At 39.8% G+C, this 27,972-nt stretch overlaps 1 protein-coding gene across 10 annotated transcripts in view; it reads left to right on the plus strand.

Moving 5' to 3' along the window:
* Positions 1–27,972, plus strand: part of FIGN (fidgetin, microtubule severing factor) — a 213,938-nt gene that overhangs the window by 28,550 nt on the left and 157,416 nt on the right. Inside the window, exon 3 of one of the 10 annotated variants that reach the window (XR_009760487.1) lies at positions 1,787–3,776. The exons of the other annotated variants lie outside the window; for them this stretch is intronic. The gene's annotated coding sequence lies outside the window, so the exon portion shown is untranslated. Of the gene's footprint in view, positions 1–1,786; positions 3,777–27,972 lie in introns of those variants that run through there. 10 annotated transcript variants of the gene reach the window in all.

The following is a 27,972-nucleotide window of genomic DNA, read 5'->3' on the forward strand; positions in this document are numbered from 1 at the left end:
ATGTGTTAGCATTATAAGCTGCTTTTAAAATATGTTTTTATTTTATCAGAGGTAGAATTTGCATATAAATTAGAGAATGGTATTTTAAATTGGCCGTCATTTATGCATGATACTACACATATGCAAATTATACATGTCCATAATATATGCACGTATACCAGGGTGCCAGACTTAAATATCTAATGTGAAACAACACTGCAAATGAATGCTTAATGCAAGCTCTATATATGTTAGATAGAAGCCAGTGTTTCATTTCTACATTCATTCATGTATGCATGATTGTATGTGTGTCCTCTCTGTTAGTATATATAAAGATGTAAAACACACACCAAGTATATGTATATTATTTCCCCTTGACTTTTGCATGTACCTGTCAGCACCAGTGCCCGAAAACAACTCCCTCTAGGAGCAAGCTGGTCTGATGCATTGGTGCCTGTCAGTGTCCATTCCTGACTCAGCAGCATGTCCATTGCTTGAATTGTGCGACAATCACTCATCCAGTTTTTCCCTCCCCAGGGGGCAACCGTCCTCATCACGGAGAATGACCCTTCTGTCTGGCATGCTCAAGATCCTGAATTTTCCCACATCAGTGTATGAGTTCAAATCCCAACTCCTGAAGGCAGAGCTGGGATTCTAGCTAATGACTCAGAGATACAGAGGGTCAATGCACTGCTGATCTGGAGTACTGAGCCATCGCACCAGCTTAGTTGTACATTTCCTTATTTTCTCTCTGACCCCACCAACTCACTGTTTCTCCCCCTTTATAATAAATCATGTTTTATGGGAAGTCAAATATAAGCACCCATTTCCCCACCTGGCCACTCCTCCCCCAATTTTCTCTTGGGCTGATAACTGATCTGTGGTAGGAAATGTTGAAGATATTTGACATGTTGCTTAGAAAATAACTCAGTGCTCTGCTTTTACACTGTCCTAGATTTTGTTGGTTGCTTCTTCATGTCTAGATCAATGACAGGAGAGCTGCCATCACAGGTTTGGCAGCTGATGGTTTATTTTAATTACATTTTATTTTTAAAGAAGAAAGGTAAATCTCCTGTCAACATTGTCTTCTCTGGGACTCAAGAGAAAATTCCTCTTTTTCTTTCTTTCCACTTATTAATCACAATTGGGATCAAAAAGTGTATGTGCGTGTATATCAGAATAAAAATAAAATTGCATGCATCAGATAGATACATGCCCACTTGATCAAGTAGGGTCGCAATCCTATACATACACATTTATATGGAGGCAAGTCTCATTTTAGTTCAATAGGCCTTACTTCTGAGTAGACATGCATATTATTTCACTGTATATGGTTTTTTTTTAATTCACCCAATATACAGCTTAAATGTACTAGTGCATTTTGTAGGATATTTTTAGTAGCTTTTAAATAGCTCACTAACTCTTAAGTCCATTATTGGCCCAAATATTTAAATTCATTAAAGAAAGTTGTGAAAGATTCAAAATGTACTCTGTTTTGTATCTTGAAGAAATACTTTCAGGCTGCAGCGTTCTCACAAGTCCTTGTTACAGTGTAGATGTGACATATGTAAAGCAACAACATGCACATATTCAAAGCTTGTAGATGCTTTCCCTACATTGCATAATTCTAATGTGGTGTTGTCCCCCCCCCCCATGCCAGTCCTTCCATCTCTCCCCTTCTTTCTGGGTCAGGTAATTTTGAGGCTTTGCCCTTAAGCATATCGGTGAGACTTACTTCTGAGTAAGCATGCTGATAATGACAGGGGCTATAGGTTTCCATCCCACCCTTTTCTTTTTCCTATTGCAGTGTGATGTTGAAAGAATTTTGTGTGGTGAATGAAGCTGGCTGGCAACTATGAAATCCTGGGTACCTGAGAGCTTATCAGTTCTTTTGCTCTGTAAAAAAGAAAAAGTGATGAAAACGTTGGTAAACTGCCATGAAGGTTTAAGGCTGCCGGAATAAGGAGCCGTGTAATCAGATTGGAAAATGGTGCTTGAGATTCTTTGCTTGGGAAAGCAGCCGGCTGTGGACCTACTGAGATGCTGAGCGAGTGCCGAGCTGACCACTTTGTTAGCAAATCAGCTTGTTTAGAGGCAGCAGCAGGGTGGAAAAGCCTAGCTCTCGTGATGGTATGTAATGCCAGAAGCACCTCTTGCTTTGCAGAACACAGTCATCTTGCAATTAGCTCCCTTTATACTGAGCCAGCTTTCTTGATTATTATTGTTCTTTCCCCTCCTTCATTCTAGTTGTGTGCTTTCGCCAGTTAGGCACGGAAAGGATTCTATGAATCAAAAATGATCCATTAATTTTATCACCGGACTGAAACAAAACAGTCAAGGTGGTCAACTGGCCTTTCTCAGCGGCTGGAAATTCTGTGGTTCACTGTACCGTAGAGAGGGCCTTTTAAACTATTTTTTATTCTTCACATAATGCCAGCCTCAGAATACATTTGCAACAAGAACTGAACTAATAGTATTTTTAAAAAATTTCACTGTGGACAATGAGGGATCACTTCTTGTAAAGAATGCACATATGCTCCTGTTTGTTTAGTTACATTTTTATATGCTGCCATTCTAGAAGTCTCCAATGACACACCTACTTATCCTTCTAATTCCACTACTTCACCTTTTACTGAACTTCATTCCGCAATGTTTGAAAGTACAAGGCAGGCACTGTTTGTTAATTTTCTAAAATACAATTCTGATTGTGGGCAAACTTGACTACTTGTGTGCTCTGATTTCTTTTTATTTTCTGAAGATAATATTTTTAAATGGTGCTATTTGAAAGATACTGCACTTAAAGCGATAAACAAATCCATCAATCACTGAATCCCAAAGGAAATGCAGTAAGAATTTTGTTTAGATGGCTCTGCCGTGTCCCTTCTTAAAAATCCAATATTAGGATCATGTTTAAATGTTTAAATCTAAGCTTGTGTGATGGTTTATCCTTCTGTAACCCAAAAGCGCCTGAAAGACCAAAGAAGGCATTGCTCAAATTGCCATGTTTTCCAAGGAAGTTGGTCCAGCAGACACTCACAGCCGTGCAACTTCTGTTCATTTCTGTGCGGCTTGTGCAGAAACCTCATACAAATCCAGCTGAAATGAAAACCTCATACAAATCCAGCTGACAGCACCTGGTCAGTTGTATCCATAAATGAACACATCTTAATGCTTTCTTCTCTATATGAACAAAGTATATTGGCACTACAGTGCTATTAATGCATATTGCTATTGTTTCTTGAATGTAAATGTTAACAAGGTTCTTGTAGCAAACATAGTCTCTTGGTCATATTCTGCCCAAAGTTTTTTGTTTGCACAATTTTTGTTATAATTTTTAGTTTGGAGTGTGGGGAGACAGTCAGTCTTCAATCTTAACTTTCACTATGTGAGATAATTAATTTATTGCATCTCATTGTATTAATGATTTCTGTGAAGATTTTAACGTAATGTAACGTAATGTAAATTTTAACGTGTCATGATGAAGCTGCCTTTTTACCCGTTATGAAGAATGAATGTTTGGATTGTGAAATGGGAAAATGCAACCCCTAGTGTGTAGCATAAATTTATCATTCACTTAATTTACTCTTGCAGCTTTGGGTGCGGTGCCATGTGTAAATTCCATTGATTGCAATGGGACATAATCCAAAGAATGGTTAAACGTAGTTATAAACTTTGGGTTGTTTACATATGCTATTTCCAGATTCTTTGTTTCCAAAATTTAAGAATAAAATGAGCAAGGAATGACTTCTAGCGTGTATATAACCGTATGCTTGAAGATCTACTTTATATTCCTTCAGAGGACAAACTCCATTAGATATGCACTTACTGTACATTGGATTATAAATCTTACCATTTAATGGTAATTCAGTGAGCAGTTATTGCTTCAGTGGCCTTTTTCCCCCCTTCCCCCCTTTTTTTGGTCCCATCATACTTGTGAAATAGGGTTACCCTTTACAAGTGTCGCATCCCTAGATTCATCTTTTGTACTTGATAGTTGTTCCTATTGCATCATTGAAAGTGAAAAGAAAAATAGGGACGTAAAGGCAGCCATCAGGATGAATGTTGGGGGAGGGGTGCGGGGGCACAGAAAACAGGCATGGTGCAACGAAGAGATCGAGGCATTTTAAGATCAATCTGACAGATTAAAATTTTGCTGAAAAGGTACATTTTCTTTAACCCCCATTCACTTCCCATTTTCCCCATAACAATGTGCAGTCTGTGTTTGAATGTCCAGAAAGCAGAAAAGGTATCTTAATGAGGGAAGTCAGTCTCTCCCTCCCTCTCTTCTCTCTCTTATTCCCCCTGCTTGCTTATGCTATTTAATACCCTTATCCTCCCAATGTGAAATACTTTTTTGGAGAAACAATATGCACATTTGTAAAGAAATTATAAAAGGATTCTCCTTTTGTAGATAATGAGTTTTTTCTTCAGGAACTGCAGGTTACAAGAACACAAATGAGCTCTAAGTGGAGGGATTTAACGTCCTGCTATAGCATTTAATTTCTTGAGGAAAGGAGTTCAGTTCAAGGTTAGCCTGTTATTGTGGTACTGGCAACTACTTGTCTCATTCCTGTTCTTCTGCCAGCAGTCCTGCACAAAAGGCAGTCATTTTTATTTAATACATGGGGAGGTATTCATCACTGCAGTATTTTCTTGTGAAAATTTATCTTACCGAATTCATTTTTTCTACTACTCATGACAATAATAGGTGTTTAATTACTCAATAAGAGCAGTTTATAGATTCCATTTTTCTTCTATGCTGGGCAAATGGTATTGATTTTGTACTTTGATGCAACATGAAACAGTATTAAACTCAATTAGAATTCTGAAACTGGTAATGTACTTTAGTTATGGCAACTGAACCAATTTTACCCCTTAAAGAAGCAAGAAGCTCCCACCCCAACTGAAAAAAGAAGTAAATCTTAAAATTTCCAGAATGAGAACGATTCATTCACTTATGAAGTTAATTTTATTAACAAGTGGGGACAATTTGAACTTTTTTAAAAAAAGAATGCATTACATATGAATGGGCACATTAGATTTTCATAGTGGACAACCAGGCGTATGGCAGCTAAACTTCAGTTACTAATGTGCCATTCAGAGTCATAAGATGTCACTATGCTTATTCTCTATGCTGCTAGAGATGTGGCTTTTGTGCAGACAGTATTGTCAAGTACAACATTTCATCTGAGAAAAATAAAATTGACATTGCACATCAACCCTGACATCAGCCTGTTAAAAAACATATGGGAATCGTCTCACTCGTGCCTTGTCTTAAGTTTTCAGATTTGATCAAAGGGACAAGGGTTGACCACATGAATATTGTCCTGCCATCACCTAGAGTAGCATAGGATCTGAGATTTGGCTCAAATCCACTACTCCTGGACTATGTGTTTTTTCCTTCCTTTTGACTCTTCATCTGAATTGCAATGCCATCTATGCAATCTGATTTCCTTTAATTATTTTCTTCCATAAGAGGAACTGGAAAAACATTTCTTGCATACTGCATTAGCATCCCCTTTTTGCAGTAGCATAGCCTCTGAGACTTAAATAATCTTGTGGGTGTTTGCACAATTAAAACTATCCACAAATGAGTTGGTCTTGCTCTCGGCATTATTGATTAGCATGCTAGCACATAGGGTTGAGGCCACTAGTTCATTCATTGGATTAGGGCATTTATGACTGTGCATGGTGAAGATGTCAAGAGTTCCTGTATCTCTAGTTGTATAGAGGAAGATTTTGGGCAGGTGCAACATCTATAACAGTGTTGAATTATGGGAAAAGCAACACCTACTTTACATCTTTGTTTTGTAGAAGTATTGAACCTTGAGACCTTAGGAGATATGGATGAATTTTTTATTTTTATAGGCTCTGGAAGTATATTAGGCATTTGGTATTAGGTACTCGGACTGCATCTCATAGGGAATCAAAAGCTCCCCTCCCTCTCCATGCTTGTGTGGCAGAAATATTCTGTGAATCATCCATCCTGTTGGTGAATCCACTGCTATATCTCTTGTTGCTCCTCCATTCATGGGAAAGGGTCAGACTGCAGGTCATTTTATTTTTGTTGTTGTAGCTTTGACTGTGGTGTTGAATTTTTTTTAAAAAAATTCCAGTTGAATTAAGACATGTATTTAATTCATTCATTGGACAAACTATTCTTAATCGGAGAGATGGCAAATTTGCACACTTATAATTTTATGTATTTCCCACTGTTTAGTTGGTATAGCTAATTGCTGAAATGTGTTGCTAGAAAAGAGTAATAGAATATATATTTGGCTTTCTTATCAGTCCCCAAATATTTATTTATATTTTTTAAAAAGAAGGGTCTGTCGTATATGTTTGCTATGAATCTATATAAAATTATTTTTCCCCATGTCTATCATTGATGCTTCTGTGCTTCTAACTCTGTACAGAATTGAAATCTTAATTAAGCAGCAGTATGCTTTTCTGGTTACTGTTTCCACTGGCTATAAATATAATTGACAACTTCTTATATCAATACTGCTTTCCTTTGTTTAATTTAGATTATGTGAAAATACCAGCTCAGGTACTTAAAACGGAATCCAAATGGGATTTAAACAAATTAATCCTCTTTCAACACATATATTTTATTCACCTACCCTATATTTATATGTCTGTTTAGGTTTCTAGCAAAAGTAAGATTGCACTTGAAAAATCAGTCTTTAAATACAAATTTACTAATGAGAGCTTATTCGTTTTGAACATATTTCTGGAAGACACTGCATTCAAAAGATTTCATTGTTTATGAGGAGAACATTACATTAAAATTTTCTTTATTCTTAATGTTTCATGAGTTTCAGCAGATAAGGTAGTTGCCCATCTAACCAGCATATTTTAGTGAGTTGGATATGCAATGATTTCAGCATGGAGGGTCACCTTGGGAAATGTAGAGGGCCACAGCTAATTTGCATATTTTAGTTAACATAATTAACATAATTTGTGTAAAGTGTGTGTGTGGTGGGGGCTGGGCAATGCTGGTTGATCTATTCTGCTTATTTTCACTGCTGTGAACAGTTCTGTTCACTTCACTGGGGCTGCTGCCATCCTTTCAATTACGGCACGTCTCCTTTTTAAATTATTAGCCCTAAATAGAATGGGAATTCTTGATTTTTCTTCGCAGCCAAGAGGCAGTTTAATAAGTATTAAGGTTGGTTTGTTTCTCATTAAGGCTTGCTTAATATGAAAAAAGACTGGGGTTGAAGATTTTTTCCCCTTAAAGCATAGTAAATTTATACCTTTTTGTAAACTGTACACTATCTGACAACTTTGAGACCTTTTCCCCTTAAAAGCTGCACCGCAGCCAGGTAAGTATGAGGCTGAAGCCGTATTCTACAGTTACTGATGAGTGCTGGCTGACTCCGTATTTTTACCAGAGGGAAATGCAAAGTGACAGCTGAGTCAGGGCCTGCTCACTGCCTTGGTTTCCTGTTTTGTGTGTGTGTTTCCCTCTGGTAAGGATATAGGTTCTCCCTCCATCACTGTGCTTGCTTTCCCTTTAAAGCTGCAGCTGCAGCAGCAAAGAGTCGTCAGTCTGGCAAATCCACATGCAACATGATTTTCTAAGACTTGTAATTAGTACATTGAGTTTGTTGCTCAGGGTTTTTTCTTTCTTTTCTTCCCCTCTTTGGTTGTAGTATGCAATAGAGGCCATCATATCCTTCTGTGCATGGATATGCACCCACATACACACACCCTGGAACTTGGGGATTAATGTGTTACTCAGAGCTGGAGTAAGAGTGCAAATGTGTGTGTGACAGAGAGAGAGAACGTACACAGTTAGCCTTTCTTTTATTGCTAATTCTACCCCTTATTTTTTGGTAACATTAGAAAAACTACTTGCTGGGTAACATACCACTGGATTAAAGCTACTCACAGCTTTAGCAGAGGCAGTGCACACTCTGTAGCTTGCTTAGCCTAATGGTTGGTTCACCCCTGGTTTTAATTACTCTGAAACCCATTTCCTACTTATGACAGTTCACTTTAAAGCTGCATTGCTTCATTTCAGTAACTTTATTACTGTTTGGCTCAGAGATTGCTATTTCGCCTTGGCCACAGATTTTCATCAGTTGCCTGGTTCACCTTTGTCCACACCATACTTGTGAAATGACCTGCTCCTGTAATGCTTGTCAATAGCAAATTGCTGCATCCTCCTGCATCCATGCTGTAGCACAACAAAGGAATGCAATACTTTTTAGATTTTACACTCTTTTCTTATTTTAGAAATTAAACTTTAATGCAGAGAATCCTAATTAGCATTTAATACCTGGTAATTAAGGCACTGGTTGGGGTCAACTATATAAAGCACATCAGTTGAACTGGCACCTGATTAATAGTCTTGGTGATATAAAAAAGTTCAGCACAAAAGAGTGCTCTTCTAGGGTCAGTGCTTTAATAGCTGTGGAAAGTGCAGGTTCTGCTGTAATTCTCTCTTAACAACTGGATCAAAATAATAATTTGTGAGGTTTTCATGGCTGGCTTCTCCATCATGATGTCAGGTGAATTATTTTAGTGACGTCAGGCCACTTGTTTGGTCTTCCTAGTGCTGCCACTAAAACAATGAGACTTAGCTTAGCTCCCTCATTTCTTTTCACAGGCAGTTTTTCAAAGTCCAACCCTCTCTTCCCCGGCCGTCCCCTTGCTTTTCACCTTTAATTTTTGGAGGATGTCTGCTATGTGATGTTAAATTTGTTCTGAATATGGATAACCACAAGCATATTGCTTACCTGCTGTGTTTATCAATATAACATTACACAAACAATATCCCAGTTCAGCAAAACAGATTGGTTCTTAACCAAATGCCTTGCATATCCTGCAGAAAGTTTTAAAAAGTAAGGATATATTGTGTATTACTTCATATTTTTTTTGTAAGCTATACCTGGTTTTTCCCTACTGCAAAGCTCTTAAATGTGGAAAACTTAACTGGGGCACATCACAAATTATATAGGGCATGAAGTCTTCAAACTAGTAAGAAAGTTGTCAAACAGCTGCATCTGTATATACTTCTATTGGCTTCAGATTAGGGCCATGGGGAACAAAGTAATTTTGGCTAGGTCTAATGTTAACAGTGGAACAGAACCCCTGGTGTTTTCACTCTTTAGAATAGGATTGAACTTGAGAAAGTGCTTTTATATTGCATTATTGGGTGCATGGCAAATATCTCAGTTGATTTTTTTTTCCCAGAGGGAACCCCAAGATACAATAATTGGGTTTTTCCTCCCGTGTATGTCTAAATAAGTACTTAATTATTGAATGCCCCAATCCAGCAACAACAATCTACATGTTGAAACTGGTATGTATGCTTGAATCAGTTGTTAACACGCAAATAGCTTCTCCACTTGGAACAAACTGCTGCATCTAGCACTGGAATAATGTATATGTTAAACCTGTTCTGATCGCTGATCATCAGGTGCATGCAGACTTTATTGTGCTTTGGATCCCTTCATATGGATATAAATCTATTCATATGGGCATAACTCTAAAGACCTATAGGGTCTATAGTCCAAGCACAAATATGAATTTGGACATACTGAGTCTACCCTCAATCTATACTTTCTTTGTTAAAGAAAATTGAACATTTTGGAATGGTTTCTTTAAGAGTATACAATTGTATAAATAAATACAAGTAGTTGTAATGTATACTGAAACTCCTGCTGTGACACTGTGGCCAAATTGTGGCATAATTTGTTGTAAATATTAAAATGTATGTATGGTGTTCTCTCATGTGCTTTCTGTAGTGTGTGGTTGTGCAGATGTGCACCCACACACAGATGAAATAAATATATCATATTTATATACTAATTCTATGAGCATACAAGGAGCTCCTTCCATATAAGGAGCTTTCATTTCTATGGTTGTTATATAAATCCATTCGACTAAAATAAACTCTGGAGTGCATTGTGTGTGTTTCTGTGAATAACTAAGAACAAAGTAACATTTGCAGTCCAATTCTCATCCCATTGTTCTTGAAAGATGCTGAGGGTGATGTATACATGACGATCTCATTTTATTCTTACTAAATCCTGTGAACTAAGTTAGCAGAGACACAGACTTGCTCATAGCCATCTAGTAAGATTTATGGCTAAGTAGATATTTGCACTGATGTTTCCTATGCCCAAATAGGGTTCTAGCCATTACACTACACTGGCTTTTTACCAGCTGAATTTAGGAGACACAAATATTGCCAAGGGTTAATCCTCAAAATGATTTTTTTTTTTTGCCTTTTAGACGCCTGTTTGATTTGTTGTACATGACTCGCATTTATGCTGGGTAGTAAAAGTGGTGATCGTTGAACACATAAATAGGATTGTTTGTGTCTGCTAAGATGTCACAATTTTATTTCACTAAAATGATTAAATCATCACCTTTTTATAACTTCCTTTTACCCTGGTGTATGGTTAGGGCAAAGGTTCAAACCAATCCTTTTCATGTACATAATCATGCACTGCAATTAATCACAATCTAGTTCTTTAAAAAGGAATCCATTAAGATGTAATACCATCTGAACAATCACCAAGTAGAAAATCTGATGCATTAAGAGTTGCAGGCTTTTACTGTATGAAAGTTTTGTAGCATTTAACCTTCCTTACAAGAGCATTAAATTGAGAGAAGCTTATATGTATGAAGTATTAATATAAAACACAGACAGAGCGGTTTATCATGTAGTGCTGTAATTTCTGAGGTTCTTAACAATGATATGATTTTGTTATCCTTAAGTAGGACTACTGAATTAAAGAAAACTCTCTGATCTGCAATGAAAAGTTGAACGCTGTATAATGAAAGCCTTTACTTGAAATGCTTGTGTTTTCATTCTCTCACCTACACATATTTAGAGGAAGTAACTAGCTTTGAAAATGAAGTGGCCTTGTATCCATTTGGGTTAGTCACATGATTGTGTTCCCTAGAGAATTGTATGGCCAAGTCTCACATTATGTAGATGCAGTTACCTCACTCAGTTCTGTGGTGGGACCATGTGATCCTTGTGGCTGAGAAAGATGAAGGCAGTCTGAATTATACCTTGTCACTCTATGGTGGCCATGTGCCCTATTCTACAGAAGTCATCCTCTGTTTGAAGGTCTGTCCAATCCAAGTCTCATTTAAAGACAAAGAGCCCTAAGAAGGAAGAGGAGTGGCCTTTAATTTGCCCATCAGGTGTATTATCTGTCTATTTAAAGTAATTATTGCTAAATTTGCATCATTCATATGAATTATAATAAGCATTTTAAAACAAAAAATCTGCCGCCTCTTTTGCCCTCTTCTAGGTGATGCATAAGTACTATTTCCTTGTAGCAGATGTTATCCTATCAGTCTGCTTGGAGGCCAAAACACACACACATGGCCAGTGTTAAGCAGCAAAACCTGGTGTATTATATCACAGGTGGGCTGTGTCTGGCTTGGTGGATCACATTCTTAGTGCCATCCCTTCATACAAATTTAGAATCCTTTAAAATATAAAATCCTCTCAAAATAGGGCCAAAATAAATATTAAGGGTTATAGCCAAATAAGTTCTCGGTTTAGACCCACCAAAATCAATGAACTTTACTAACTTAAATTCACTGATTTCAATGGATCTACTCTTGAGTATGATTAGTTAGTTACAACCCTAAGTAAATTATACCAGCTCAGTTTGTATGACTTGTTTCAGCCCTAAAACGTGATTTATTTTTTAAAGTGCAGAATTCTCCAAAATACTCCCAGGTAAAGGGTCCGAGGATTTATCTCGTATATTTTGACTATGATCCAGCAAACTATATGTGTATTTAAGTCCTATTGTTGGAAATGGAAGTCAAAGAACTGTGAGCACAAGCTGTTTAATAATCAACAATGGGAAGTCCCAAATATATTTTATCTCTTTGCCAGTTCTGTTTCTGCCAGCTGGTTTGTACTCTGGGCTTTTTACAGAACCATGGCTAGATTGGTTTCTGCTCAAGATGCACAGATTCTATTGGTTATCAGCCTGTGAGATATATATTATTCATCCTTATTAATATTTGAAAATGCATTTACTTCAACAAGTTGGGCTATTGGAACATTACACTTCTACACTGAATATACTTACAGCAGAAGAATGCCATTCACAAGGTAACTGAGTACGTAGTAAAGATTTCAGATGCTCAGGTACCAATTTGCCTTAGGGTGCCATGCACATATGATGCTATGGAGTATGTTTATCACTGCATCCCAGGCACACAGAGCCTTGGGAGATGAAATTTTCAGAGCAACTGATGTCCCTAATTGAAGGCTCCTTAAAACATCATATGCCATGGAATCCCTGCTGACCCACACATGCTCAGAAACTCGGTTAACATTCCAAGCCTGAAAATAATTCCTTATGGAAATAGTGCTTGGTTAATAATGCATCTGTGAATTATGTGCTTGACAAATTCACATTCCAAACCAGGTGAGTACAAATTTAAGTGATAATGGAATTGGTGTGTGTCAGACTGAGATGGAACTTACATTTTTGATGTAATATTGTGGCTACAGTCCCTGCGCCCCTTTAGAGGGTGGAATTTGGCCCTCAATTAAATTAAGCTTCTACAGCTTTACATTACAGTTATGCTGTAGCCTATACAAGCACATGTAAATGTTACTGAATGCACAGGGGTGTGTGTGTGTGTGTGTGTGAAAGAGAGGGGGGTATCCTATTATTGACTAACACGTATTGCATGGAGATGTAAAGAAACAGACATCTGGCAATGCCAGTTGACATCTGTCACAAGCACTTTACAAGGCAGCTGTAGCCAAGCAAATAGAATTGGAAACATAAGTTCTAGATTTACAAGTATAACAGATTTCCATTGTAATATTTTGGATAGATACTAACATTCTGTCACTTTTGTATCTGTATAAGTAGTGTGTTTTTCACTATGTACAAATTGAAATCAATGGACTAATGTACCTATAATTATGTTTAAGGCTGGTCTGGTTTGACCATGTGCAATGCGGGGTGGGTGGAGGAATTGCTGAAGTGCTAGTCCTAGAGAAGGGTTCTGCAAGACTGGATGCTTGACACTGCAACCATCTACTGGCCTGCTGTTGCTTCTGGCTGCCAATCCATTTTAACCAGAGAAACTGCATGATAAGCCTAAAAGGCAAGGAAATGACTGAACTGGCTGACTCGCATATGCTTGCCTTAAGTGAGAAATATGAACAGGAGGTGGTCACGTGAGTAAAGCTATGTGGTACCAAACATAAGATAAGGATTCATAGTATGGCAGTAGACAGATGAGTAGAAAGGTTCCAAGTCCGTATTTGGGTTGTCTTGGGAAAATTTACTTTCTCTGGCCACATTTTGAAATGCTATAAAATGAATTATAGCAACTGCCTAGACATGTTTTTTTAAGTGGGAATAATAAGAAGGCATGGTTATCAAGCATTTTGGAGGATGAAATAGAATGGACATAATTACTGTTTTTAAAAAACAACCCTATCTCTTTAAATGATCCTGCAGCAGTTGGAGGATGGTTTGGGTCCCGATGAAACTGGAAAGCCAAAATTTCATATGTGTTTCTAAAAATCCCCAAATAGCTTGTATATTTGGGCCTTTCCCATTGTTGATTATTCTGAATGGGTACTAAAATATTTGAAACATCATTATTAATCTGATGTCATATTCAACCAGGATATACACCATCATGCTCCTTTTGAGGTGTTACATTATCGGTTATGTCCAAGGGATGTGCCTAAATTACACAAAATGAGAAACTCTTTACAATGCATGCGTGTGCAAGATGGAAATTAAAGTATTTAACCTTCCTCTCTTCCATCTATTAGCAAACTCGTTTTTTAAACAATTATATAAAAAAATTGTTAAAGCCAATCATGCATCTATTTTGATAAAAAGCCTGAAACAATATTAGCTACATTCTACAAATAAAAAGGGAGTCAAATAATCACTCTGAGCAGATTTTGCAGGGACCTTATTCAACCTTGGAGGGCATAATTATGTTGGTGCTTTTAGCACGGGGCAAAGCAAAACATAAAATTAAGGCATGAAAGAGTGTACCTATTTTGAGGATAACAATGGGATAATTGGTATGGGATTTTATTGCCATTCTATTATGTAAAGATGCAGTTTTTCCTTTCAAATATAACTTCTCAGTCTATTAAGTTATATTCTTGGTGACATGAATCTGGTTGGAGAGGTTAAGAAGTACTTGAAGCCTGAACACAATCTTTAGATATCTTTGGTATGCAATTTCAGCATAAGATGTATTTTATTCTCTTTAGATGAGCTTTTCAGCCAGCCAATGGCTTCAAATCCTTTTACACACACATACCTTGCAGTCTTAACTGCTTTGCTTTCAGGTTGTAATATTCTAAGTTTTTCTCCAGTGGAATGATGAGCCCGGTATTGTCACCTGCTGCCTCCTCCCTTTAACTGGAAACTCCAGAGACTGAATTTTCTGCATGCAAAACATGGACTCTGGCACTGAGATATGGCCCCTCCTAATTTATCTTCACAGCCATTCGAGCTAAATTTCAGAGTCAAGAACAATTTATGAAACCTAGCAAGGGAAGCCATGCTCACATGCAGGCTTCCATGGGCAAATCCCCAGAATCTCATTATTTATGTATTTATTTAATTGGATTTATTTATCATCTTTTTGCAAAGTCACCGAAGGCGGTTTACAATTTTACAATTCTCCCACCTATTCACCAGCACATAAAACACAAACAAACACCCTCCCCCTGTTCTCCTCCTTCCTTCTCACAGGGCAGATTGATGTCTATTAACCCTTTGGGGGGAACAGTCTGACTAGTGCAGGCCCTGATGGTATCTCTGCCTGCCTCCCTTGCTCTCTTCTCACAGGCAGAATGGTGTCCTGGGGGGATGGGGACAGTCTGACAGGTGACTCTGAGGAGAAGGGGATATATCTTGCATGCCTACATCTTGCAACTGGGATTGTATATATCATTCCAATGTTTGGATGCATATGCAGCATCTAAAAGCTGGATGTGGTATATGGATGTGATCTATATCAATACTGCATGGCATGGGTGGGCCTATCCTTTTTTGCTTCTCTGGTTGTGTAGATCAGAATGCACAGCCTCATTTGGTTAGTTGGACTTCATTTGTTGATACTTTGCATGTCACCAGCTCTGTTTTGGAACTGGTTTGTTTTCAAAAGGTCCAGTAATCAGAGGGACAATGCTGAGAACTTTTTTGTACTCTTGAATGTAAAGATTTTTAGGGAATTACAGGGTCAAACAGTCAAGGATTCTTGATCCCGCTAGCCTTCTCAAAAGGTGGGAACTGGATATCCCCCAGCTATTTGGTGTTCACTATGTAAATATGAATTATGTGGCTTTTATGGTTTGCAAAGTGTCCACATGCCTCGTCCTTACTCCCCATCCCATCTAGGCTCTGGTTATATTTTCTAGTGTAGGCTTCCATGCTAAACCAGTTGCCTGACCTCAGAGTACTATATTGCTGTCAGATTATCACATTGCATATATCTGTCAAGATTGTATCAATTTATCCTTCAAAAACTTGAAAGAGGCAGAATCTGGGAAACTGAAACATGTTGAAATGTTACAAGTTTAAATCATTCAGTTTGGGGGGGACGGAGATTGATTTTGAATTGAATTTGGTGTGTGTGTGTGGAGAGGGGGAGGGGGAGAGGGGGAGAGAGTTTTTCAAACAAGGGGTATAGAAAAACTGAAAACCCTACAGCTAGTGTGGTACCACAGGGAATGGGAACATAAGATCACAGGAGCCTGCCTTTATATTGAATCAAACAATGGTCCATCTAGCTCACTATAAAAACAAGCTCTCTAGGTTTTTAGATAGGTTTTTTCCCCAGCAATTTTTCTGGTGACCTAGCTGGAGATTCTAGGGATTGAACCTAGTACCTTTTTGAATACAAAGCATGTGCTTTGCCACTGAATGGCTCCAGTGGATTTGGGGAGGGGGAAGGGGGAGGTAGCATTCTTAGCCAGTAGTGTAGTGGCAAATTCAGAAGAGCAGGGTCCCTTTATGATAGTCACAGTCACACTTCCTTCTAAGATTTATGCAAACTTCTACAAATATATAATAATCTGGTCAGGCTTGAATACTGCTTTCTGCTTGTCTCTTATTGTCACCATTTGACTGCCCTTTCTCACTGTCAAGATATATTGCTTGAATTACTGAATTAATTGTCTACACAGTTATTCCCTGCTGCTACTAAACTGCTTGATGATGTAGATGGGATGCTATCATCAGGATTCACTGTTTCCTCTTCTGCAATTACAGAATTCTCATTCCACAGCCTGTCTTGGCTTTTTGAAGTAGAAACTAACAATGGCTTGCTTGCAATTGGCACTCATTGGGACTCAGTGGCTAACACACTCCCCTTTCATGCTCATTGGCTCATAGGATGCTGGAGACATAGGAACCCTGATAGGACCTGGCTTCCTAAAAAATAAGGGGTCTAAGACCCGTGCAAGACCCCGCATGACTACACCCCTGGTCCTAGCTTTAAAAGTAGCAGGGACACAATTTCAGAGATGGCTAGGGCGGCAGACAGGCTGGTGCATCATTGGGTGAATACAAGGCATTTTGGCTGCACAGTGGGACTTTCCCTCCCTCTCCTGTTCTCTCGTTTTGTTCTGAGGGTTCCTCCAACCCTCCAGAGACAGCATGGGGAGAAAAGGGGGGAAGTTCCATTGTACAAATGGAAATCCTTGTGTTAATGGAACAAATGCATTGGATACTACCTATTATGTTTGTCATTGTGAGGCTCTTAACATCGACAGCAGATTAGTATATGAATCACTGCCTTTGCATGCAAAGTCGTTCAGTGGTTGCCAGGAATATGCGCGCGCGCGTGCACACACACGCACGCACGCGCACGCACGCACGCACGCACGCACGCACGCACGCACGCACGCACGCACACACACACACACACACACACACACACAGATATCTTTTACTACATACATGCACGTGCATACACACACACCACACACACACATATACAGAGAGGAAGAGAATCGGGATGGGTGTGGTGTGAGGTGGAATCAATACGAATTCATACAGTTGGGCCCCGCTAATACAGTGGGTTAGGGACCAGGCCCCCGCCGTAAAGCGGAAATCGCCATAAAGTGGGGCCCCATAGACTATAATGGGCCGTGTCGTGCAAAAATGACGTCAAAATGGCACGCAATGGAAAAAACCCGCCGTATTAGCGGAACAAGCACTGTAAGAGCAGGGCCTTTCCCTAATTGAAAACAGCCGCATGAGTGAAGCGCTGTAAAGCAGAACACCATAAAGCTGGCCCCTACTGTATAAAATACAACAAATATAACCTTTTAAAAGCTAAATAGAAAACAAAACTATATACAGTACCATAGCTAAAACTGAGTGGTGTACAAAAAGGAAAAACGTTTAAGAATTAGGAATCTGAGTCCAGGTTGTTTGTTTTTATTGTTGTACAACTGTGGTAGAGCCAGTGTGGTGTAGTGGTTAAGGTGTTGGACTATGACCTGGGAGACCAGGGTTCGAATCCCCACATAGCCATGAAACTCACTGGGTGACCTTGGGCCAGTCACTGCCTCTCAGCCTCGTAGGGTCACCATAAGTCAGAATTGACTTGAAGGCAGTACATACATACAACTGTGGTAATTGCACACGTTAAGCTATTTGGTCTGAAACTGGGGGGATGGAGGAATAGCAACTGGTCACCTTGCACTTATAAAATGAAGAGTAGCAGGCCTGTTGGTGGTGTCCATCTGTTATTTTATTTTAGTTTTTGCCTATCCATATTTCCACTACTCTTCTAATCTCCAACTTCAAGTATTCCTGGATAAAATTTAGCTTTTGGAACTTTTGCAGTCTGGTTTTAGGCCCAGTTTTGAAGAAGAAATTGCCTTTGTTGCCCTGATGGATAACTTGATGGACAAGTGGGAGTGGGACTCTGCTGATCTGCTGGATCTCTCCATCTGGGACACTTTGCAGGGATGAGATTAGACGCTGTTTTGCTGTGGCTCCACTCATTCCTGGAGGATTGATTCCAGATGGTGGTGCTGGGAGACTGCTGCTTAATCCTGAGATCTTTGACCTATTAAGTTCCAAAAGGCTTCATCATCTCTTCCATGCTTTTTAACTTCTACATCAAACTGATGGGAGAGGTCATACAGTTGTTTGGGCAGAATTGTCATCAATATGCTGGTGATAGTACAGCTATCACTCCTATTCTTCTGGTCCCAGGTAAACAGTGGCAGCGAAAAACCAGTGCTTAAAGTCAGTTAAAGAATGGATAAGGATATACAAAGTGGAAGCTTAATCTAAGTAAGACAAAGGTACAGTAGGGCCCTGCTTTACGGCGTTTTGCTTTACGGCGCTCTGCTAATGCGGTGGTCTCAATTAGACACAATTGGACTAAAGTCCCACTCATATGGCGCTTGTTCCGCTGTTATGGCGGTTTTCGGGCGTCGCACGCCATTCTATTCAATGAGTTCCGCTTTTTGGTGGTTTTCGCTTTTCAGTGGGGGTCCAGAATGTAACCTGTCATATGAGTGGGGCCCTACTGTATTGTTGGTCAGATGTTCTGGAGGTCTGGAAATGAATATACAATCTGTTATAAACAGGGCTGAACTGCCTCCGAAGAACAGCTGCACAGTTTGGGGGTATTCCCTGTCACTTTACTTTGTTGGAGGAGTACTTTTACCACCTTGGGCTGGATTGCTGGCTTCCTGGAGATGGATCTGGCATGTCCTGACGAGGGCATGATGCCCTAGTTATTTTTAGACCAGATTATTACAAAACTGTCTACATGGTGCTGCCCTTAAATATAATCCAGAAATGTCCACAAAAGGCTGTGGCCAGATTAGACCTATGAGTGTCATATAACAAACATATATGATATTGTTTAATCTTTTCCAGAAGTCTTTGTTTAGGGGTTTGATTTTAAAGAAATCTTTAGAGTCCTAAATAGTTTAGAACCAGATTACCTCAGAAACCACCTCATCCAGCCTTTCATATCAGCTTTGGAGGCCTTGCTTTCTATCCCATGCATGTGTAACATTAGGGGATGGACACAAGAGACAAAGCATTCTTGGTGGTATCACTGCTGTGGATTCAGCAGGGTCCCTCTCTTCCTGTCTGTTGGTGGAAGGTTAATTCAAGCTGTTGTTGTTATGTGCCTCTAAGTCGACTACGACTTATGGCGATCCTATAATTCAAGCTAGGTTTTAATTAAGTGACTGGCATTTTGCTGCCTGAGATGAAGGGCAGGATGGTACCCCCCCTTACATCTAGAGAAACCTACTTAGACTGGCAGTTGAATATTACTTTAGTACTAGTGACAGGATAGCATTCTCCACTGCATCTGAGGGCAGTAGTTTAACTGAGGGGACACAGGACAGGCTGCATAGCACACCCAGCTCTGCCTCCCAATTTCTCACTGCCACTCCACCTCCAAGCATCAACCAGCGGCAGCCACCTTGTTCTGCCTAATGATAGGTCTGGCTTTGGGACCTGCTGTTTTTATACTCTTTAGTTGTATTACTGCTGCCTCTCTTATTTCACTGCTGTTGTGTTTTGCTTGTAATTGAATGGGAAAATTTTATTGCCATAATTGTTTACATTGATTGTGTCTTTAGCCATTTTGCTTATGATCTTAATAAAAAGCGGAGAATTTTAAAATAAACTTAAATAAGCTACAAAGCAGGTGGACGTGAATGATGATTTTTGGGCAGAAAACGCATTTCTGCTTTCAGACAGGCTTGCTGCTGACTTTCTTGAACAAACCAGCTAGCTGTTTGGCTTACAAGGCAGAGAGTGATAGGGGAAAAACTGGGTACAGTTTCACTTAGTATATAATAGGTTGTTTGTGTTAATGCATCTGTGTTTTGTATAATCTGGCAAGAGTGGGTAGCAGGAGGAGGATGTGCCAAGGAAAGCTGAGCTCACCTTGATTCAAGCTCACCCTTTCAATATTGATGCCCTTGCAAGGATCAAGTAGTTGTAGCGAACTCAGCTGCATGTTACAATTTATGCATGATTTATTTCAGTTGGTCTTTGCAGATTTAAAAATTGTGTTTGCCTTCCCAGCTCACCATTTTTCCAGTCTAAAGATCATAGGTTTTATTTGATTATATTTTGGTACTCTGTTAAAGTCGACTGGGTCACCTTGCACTGCACATCTATTTAGTATTTGCTCATTTCTTTTAACATGTTCATTCATTCTACTGTGAGAAGTTCTTGCCATCTTTTATCTTTCTCTGACTGGGTGTCAAAGGACATAACACTAATAGAAGCCAGACACCTCTAATATAGTTTCATGAATGGGCTTTTGAAAAACACACCTAGAATCCCCCAAAGAACGTAAAATCTGTAAGCATGGTGGTAGATCTGGACAGATAATTCTTATTCTATGTAAACAACATACACTTTGTGCATTGCAAATTTGAGCTGGACTAGGCATTTCTCCCTGTTTGTTCCCCCCGCTTCCCTTAACAGGTGGGATGACCAAGAACATAGGAACACATTCACAAATCATTTCAATAAGACTGGTTTTGTGGCTAAATCAAAGGATTAATATCCTGATCCTAAATGCAGATGTCCTGATACAACATTTGTTTTATGCATATAGGAGTTCCTGTTCATCTCCAGAAGTTTCCCGATTCATTTTATAAAAGGAACCTTGTCTTAGGTATGCAAAGAAGTGTGTGTGTTGTAGGTGTGTGACAGAGAACCATATTCCTCCACTGAAATTAATTCCACTGAAAAAACGCACTTATCTTTTGTTGGATTGCACCCACATATGCTTGTACTGTATTGTAGGTATGAAATGTATCCTTTTCTATGACAATAACTGTTGAAAAAGTTTCCATGCCACAAGGAACTTGGCTGTTTAAGTTGTATAGTGTTTTCATATTAGATCACCTGATTATTTTCTTGTCAACAGTCTTCAGTCTTTTCAGATCTGGGATCCATCTTTTGCCCCAAACTGTGTTTGAGGATCTTCTACTTAATTTTGTGTCACGTTCTTGCGACCCTTAAAAATATAAGAGCCTTGGTGGATCAGACCAAATGCTTATCAAGTTCAGCATCCCGTTTCTCACAGTGGTCAAGGAGATGCCTGTGAGAGGTTTTCAAGCAGGACCTGAGCACAATAGTTCTCTCTCCACTCCCATGCACCCCCGTTGTTTCCCAGCAAGTGGCATTTACAGACAGCATGCCTCTGATCTTGGAGGTAGAACACAGCTATCATGACTAGTAGTTATTGATAGTTTTATCCTACAGGAATTTGTTTAATTCTCTTTTGAAGCCACCCCAGTTGGTAAGTATCACTACCTCTTGTGGGAGCAAATTCCATAATTTTAATTATGCGATCTATAAAGAAGTACTTCCTCTTGTCTATCCTGAATCTCCCACCATTCAGTTTCATTGGATGGTCTTGGGTGTTAGGATAATAAGAGGAGGACAAAAACATATGTCCACTCTCACCATACCATGCATAATTCTGTAAATCTCTTGCAGCGGCTGGTGACTGATGCAAATCTCTCTCTCTCATGACTCCTTTTTCTAACCTAAAAAGTCACAGAAGTTGTAGGCTAGCTTTCACCAATGTGGTGCTCTCCAGATGTTGTGGATTACAACTTTCCAACATCGCTGCCTATTGGCCATGCTAGCTGGGTCTGATGGGAACTATAGTCCAAAATATCTGAAGGGCACCACATTGGCTACCACTGTTGAAACCTTTCCTCACAGAAGAATTGTTCCAGCCTCTTGATTATTTTTGTAGTCCGTTTCTGTGCCTTTTCAATCTCTTACTTTATTTATTTATTTATTGCATTTGTATACCACCCCATAGCCGAAGCTCTCTGGGCGGTTTACAACAATTAAAAACATTAAAAACAAATATACAAATTTAAAAACACATTTTAAAAAAGCAATTTAAAAACACATGCTAAAATGCCTGGGAGAATATCCTTTTTGAGGAGATTGTTCTGGTTACTCTGTATGCATAATGTAAAACAGGCATGAGTAACACACACTTTTCCTACTGATTTTGAAAGGCAAATCTTTTGATTCCATTGTTTTGTAAATATTTTTTTTAAAATGTGTAAATAACTATAACTGCTTCATAAACCAAAGGACAAAAGTACCAGATACTTATCCAAGTGCACCAACCTCATTCTATCCACAGATGTAATGGACTGAGCATAAACATTATCAGTCCTCACATGGCATCTTCTGATAATGCCTCTCCAAGCCTGTCCTGAAACTATTTTCAAGTCAGGGGACTTTTATTCTTCACACATTATACTCCCACCACATACAAGCACTGATGTCAACCAGCACCCTACATCTTACTGCTGTTGCAACTCACTTTAGTTCAGGCTGTGACCTGCCAGCAGAAGATCAATATATATCCGTAGCGGCTGTGCCCCTGCAGGTTCCACATATCAACCCCCCTAGTCCCCTCACATTAACCCTCTAGAGCTTCCCCTTCTCACCTCATGCAACTACTAAGCTCCCTTTTCACCTTCCCAACACCATTTATGAAGCCACTTCTTTTCTGCAGCCCTTCTTTGCACCCGTTTCACCTTGATGCCCATGTCCATGCCTCCCCCTTCCTTTTGTGCAATTTCCCCTTGCACACAGAGCACCCCATGGTAACTTCTTGCATATTCCTCCTCTCACACTTTGCAAATACTAAGCACCCTTTTCACCTTCCATGCAGTTATGAAGCAACAATTGCCTCCTATTCTACAGCTGCTTTCATATCCTCTTTCATCTTTACCCCTGTTCCCATGCCTCCTGCTGTCTCCTGTTTTGCAACCCTCCCTTTATACCCCCATTTTTTGCTTAACCCCCTTTTACTCCCTCCTCCTTCTCCTTCCTTTTCTCAACTCCCCCATGCACACACACCATGCCCATTCCTGTCTCCTCTTTCCTCCAATTATGCAGCCCCCATTGCACACATACCCCATGATGAAATGTTGCTATATCTTTAAGATGAATAGAATCATAAGAGCAAGCTGTTCAGTAAGATTAAGTTCAGTTGATGGATGTTGTACATATATGGGTGTTTGCTTGTTTATTTTCTTATAAAATAAAAATGACCTCCTTGGAATGTTAAACAACAACTGCCCAGTGGCAAATATCCCCTTTTTGAGTAAGGTCCTTGAGAAGGCGGTGGTGGTCCAGCTTCAAGCATGCGTGGAGGAAACTGATTACTTGGAACTGTTCCAGTCTGGCTTCAGGCCTGGCCATGGCACTCAAACTGCCTTGGTTACCCTGATTGCTGACATCTGGGGAGAGAAATAGGAGGACCCTGCTTGTTTTTCTTGAACTCTCAGTGGCTTTCAATACTGGTATTCCTCTGGAGCTTCAGAGGGAGGTGGGGCTACTGTACTTCAGTGGTTCTGTTCTCACCTTCACAGCTGCTTCCAAAAAGTAGCTATGGGAGGCTTTGTCAAGGAGATAGCAAGACGGTGTGTTCCGGATGGTGTTGCTCTCCCCTGGAAGGAGCAGGTCTGCACCCTGGGGGTACTCCTGGATCCAACATTGACATTGGAGGCTCAGGTGGCCTCAGTGGCTAGGAGTGCCTTTTCCAGCTCTGGCTGGTTCGCCAGCTTTGGTCCCTTTTGGACAGAAATAACTTTGCCACAGTATTCCATGCACTGGTAATTTCCACATTGGATTATTGTAATGAACTCTAGGTTCATTACAGGTTGGTCCAGAAACTGGAGCTGGTGCAAAATGCGGCAGCGAGACTGCTCACTGGGGCAGGGTATTGCCAACATGTCATCCTGCTGCTCAAAGAATTGCACTAGCTACCTATTAGCTACTAGGCCAAGTTCAAGGTGCTGGTTTTGGTGTACAAAGCCCTATACAGCTTGGGACCAGGATACCTGAAAGACCGTCTTGCCCCTTATATACCTAGTCAATCACTGCACTCTGCAGGTGAGGGCCTCCAGAGATACCATCTTATCAAGAGGTCCATTCTGCACAACATAGGAAGCAGACCTTTAGTGTTGTGGCATCGACCCTTTGGAATTCCCTCCCCTTAAATATTAGACAGGTGCCATCTCTGTTACCTTTTCGGCACCTACTGAAGACCTTCCTATTTCAACAAGCCTTTTAAGTAGAGATCTTATCCCGGTATGCATCTGTTTTGGAATAGCTTTTTAATATGTTTTTAACGCTTTCTTTAAAATGATGTTTTTAAAGATGTTTTGTGTTAATGATTTTAAGGATGTTTTGTTGTAATGTATTTCAAAGTCTGTTTTTATAATGTTTTAGAGTGTTTTTAGTCTTTTTGTTTGCCACCCTGTGTCGTACTGGGACAGACGGAGGGATATCTATCTAATCTATCAATCTCTAAGTGGGGTGCTGTTGAAGGTGACTTGGAAACTTCTCAACTGATGCAAGATGCAGCAGCCAGATTACTGGCTGGGGTTCCCATTAGAACTCATATAACCCCTGTTTTAAAGCAGCTATGGGTTGCCAGTTCGTTTCTGGGTCCAATTGGAGGTGCTCATATTAGCGTTTAAAGCCTTAAACATCTTAAGTCCCAAAACATCTAAACCACGACCTCCTTCTCTACAGACCCTTTCAGGTGTTGAAATCCACAGAGGGGGCTAGTTCCATCACTCTCAGAAGCTTGATGGAGGATGGCCTGGGAGAGGGCATTCTTTACGGCAGCCCCCAAGTTGTGGAACTCCCTCCTCAAATAGGTGGGTCTGGAAACCTCACTGTACAATGCTGAAAACACACCTCTTTACCCTGGTCTTTGACATGTAAGATATATATTTAAGACCCATGCTAATTTTTGTGATGTGGTTTTAGGTTGTTTTTAACTGTTTTTAATTATGTATTTTGAAACTTTTGTGACCCATCCTGGAATCTTTGGGTGAAAAGACTCACAGTAAAAACTGTTCTAAATTACTTCATGCTGAAGACAACATATGGTACCAGGAGTGAAATATATTGTGTGAAGGTACTGTCTTGTGTGAGGGCTCCGCATCCTTTATCTTTCTTACGTGAGGCAACTGAGGAATGGGAAGAGGGAGACATTTGAGTACAGTGAGAAAGGAGGGACACTGAAAGGAAAAAAGCCTGGCTGTTTTAAACAACAGCAGAGCTTTGAATGAAACAGGGATTGAGGGACACCAAGAAGAAAAAGGTGGTTTGAAACAATGGCAGAGGTTCAGCTAGAGTGAGCAAGGGGTTGAGTACAGCAAGAAGGGAGTTGGAAAAGGCTCTGTTGTGCTAGCTTCTGTGTTGTACCCATCTCTGCTTTTTCTCCTTGTTAAAAGTCTTTTTAAAACAACCCTTCAGCATCCTTCCCTTCCCAATTTATTCAGATCTCTCTCATTTTAAATCACAACTTTTCTCAGTGTTCTTCCCTTCTGGCTCCCATGTCATGGCTGCTGCTGCTGCAGTTGTGCAACCTGCCTTTGCTTTTGCTCCCCTACCTCAACCTGACCATGCAAATACAGGATTGTGATGCGGCACTACAAATCCTCCAGTAGGGCCTGCATGATGACACCCTTACATTTTTATTGTATGTAAGACAAACTAAACATGTATATCAATTTCTCATACGGTTTGGTGAATCTTTTCAAGCCATCATAGAATAACTTTGTGTGTGGATGGATGAGGTTAGACACAAAGAACTACCCATATTTTTGTTCGATGCATCATGGCAATCTCCTTAAACTTGTGTGTTTTGAGCGGCTTCCGTGTCACTGTTTGTATGTAAGAGTTAGGCCCTAGTTAAGGCCTTTCACAGACTTTTGTCAGATGCAAGCAGCTATTCCTAAGCAGAGCTTGGAAAAGTTACTTTTTTGAACTACAACTCCCATCAGCCCAGTCGAGTGGCCATGCTGGCTGGGGCTGATGGGAGTTGGAGTTCAAAAAAGTAACTTTTCCAAGCTCTGTTCCTAAGTATGTATTTTATGAAGAGAATGAACTAATATTTCACTTTGCATCTATAGAATTCTAAACCTGAGTTAGGTAAAAAAATGTGATTAGTTTGAGTTCAGTGTGTACTTTATTAGATGTTTTTGTATTTATAGAACACTTTCTGTTAGGGCTTAGGACATGGCAGCACTGTTGTGTTTGGACACTTCCTGATAAGCAGGGCTGTGGAGTCGGAGTCGTGGAGTCAGAGTCGGAAGCAGTTTTGGGTGGAGTCGGAGTCTGAGTCAGTAGAAATGTACCGACTCCAACTCTGGCTTCAAAATAAATTTTGATTGACAAATTTAAAAAAATATAAATTCAAAATGTCAAAGAAGCTTCCCATGAAGTCAGCTGTAGTTGAGCATTTCGCCATAACTCAAGATGGAAAACATTTTGTGTGTCAGTGTATGACACAGGACCCAGATGAAGACAAATGCTGTGATGCCAAGATCAGCGCATATTCAGGCAGCGATAAAAATGCTCCTACGAGAGCTTCCAATTTAAAAAGACATTTACAGCGCTTTCCAGGGCTGTGGAGTCGGAAGCAATTTTGGGTGGAGTTGGAGTTGGAATCAGACAGTAGAAAAATAGAGGAGTTGGAGTCGGAGTTGAAGGTTTGGCGTACCGACTCCACAGCCCTACTGATAAGTGTAGGAAAGATCCTGTCTACACTTCTGTGTAATGTAGTTGGGAGAAGTTGGGAGAAATTTAATTGCTTGAGGGGTCACCAACAGTCTCTGTGTCTCACTATTGAGCTACTGGAATTCTGTCTGCCTTATGATGGCAAGCTCCTTTAAAGTGAAGTAGTTTAACTGACTCTTAATTTCTTTATAAGCTGTCTGAAAGAGAGGACATTTAGCCATTTTTTTTTACAGTTGGCCTTTCCTGGCACAATTCATGCTTTTTTTTGCTGCCTTGACTGTTTTGCTAAAATGATACACTTTTTACCTTGTTCTAAACATCTGGCTCTTGTGGAGTTTAAATTTTTAAAAGCCCTTACTTTCAATTGATTCTAATAGTCGGATGCATAACTGACCACTCCAGGGCCCACACATGGAGTAGGTGGCCATGCCTGGAAGATATTACATCTATAAAACGGTACTGAATTATATATTCTCATGTAACAATGCATTGCATAAATGCTATTTTTAGCTTTTCAATGGTATATCCCAAATCCTCGTCTTCTTCCACCTCATGTTACTTAACTCTTCGTGCGAAGCAAAAAAAACCCACCCCAAAACCTGGGCTCCACAATCTCACTCGCCCCACCTCACAATGCTAGCTCTTAACATTTCTGAAGGGAGCACAGAGGGCTGCAGGGGGATCTATGGAAATCTCTTCTCTCCTTTCTGTAATTGGGAGCATCCCATGAGCAGAGTTCTGCTCACAGGATCTCTGATCCAAATTATAGTCTCTCATTTCCCACTCCTTCCCTTCAGTGTGAGGACCGTGTGAGGACAGTGAGAGGCCTTTGCATGTCCTTGGCGTGACTCCTGATTCAGCTGCCTAGAAAGAAGCCCTAAAAATGGCCCTATAGCAGCAGTTTGTTGGGGTTGCAGACCAGCACACCAAAACAAGAACAGCAGCAAACAAATCTGTGAAAAGGTTGCTAGAGACTTAAGAGCTTTTTGTACCCATCAAGCAGCCACTTTTTGCACTTAAAGTTGAACCTCATGAAAATTTGGTGGAACACTAACTAAAACATTGTGTGTAAGAACACATCATAATGAGATTACTGCTGCAACCTTTTGCACAAGCAGAACAAGAGTATTAGTCTGATGCTTGACTTTTGTGTGCTTTAGGATGTGCATAGCACCCGATAATAGCATACTGAAATATATCCTGTATCACTTGACCATATATTTTTAAGATTAATAACTGGATTTGTGCTGTTTCAATCACATTATATGTATATTTCAGCTGTATTACTTACATATGCATACAGATAATATTTGTCTTAAGAAATCTGCAGGGATGGGAGGTGAGGAGTAGGGGTAATTTTTGGGTGTATGTGAACATCCAAAGAAAGGCAGGGAATTTTTTAAGAAAGGCCCAACAAATA

The sequence above is a fragment of the Rhineura floridana genome, chromosome 2 (assembly GCF_030035675.1).
Source record: "Rhineura floridana isolate rRhiFlo1 chromosome 2, rRhiFlo1.hap2, whole genome shotgun sequence".
In the NCBI taxonomy this organism is placed as follows: domain Eukaryota; kingdom Metazoa; phylum Chordata; class Lepidosauria; order Squamata; family Rhineuridae; genus Rhineura; species Rhineura floridana.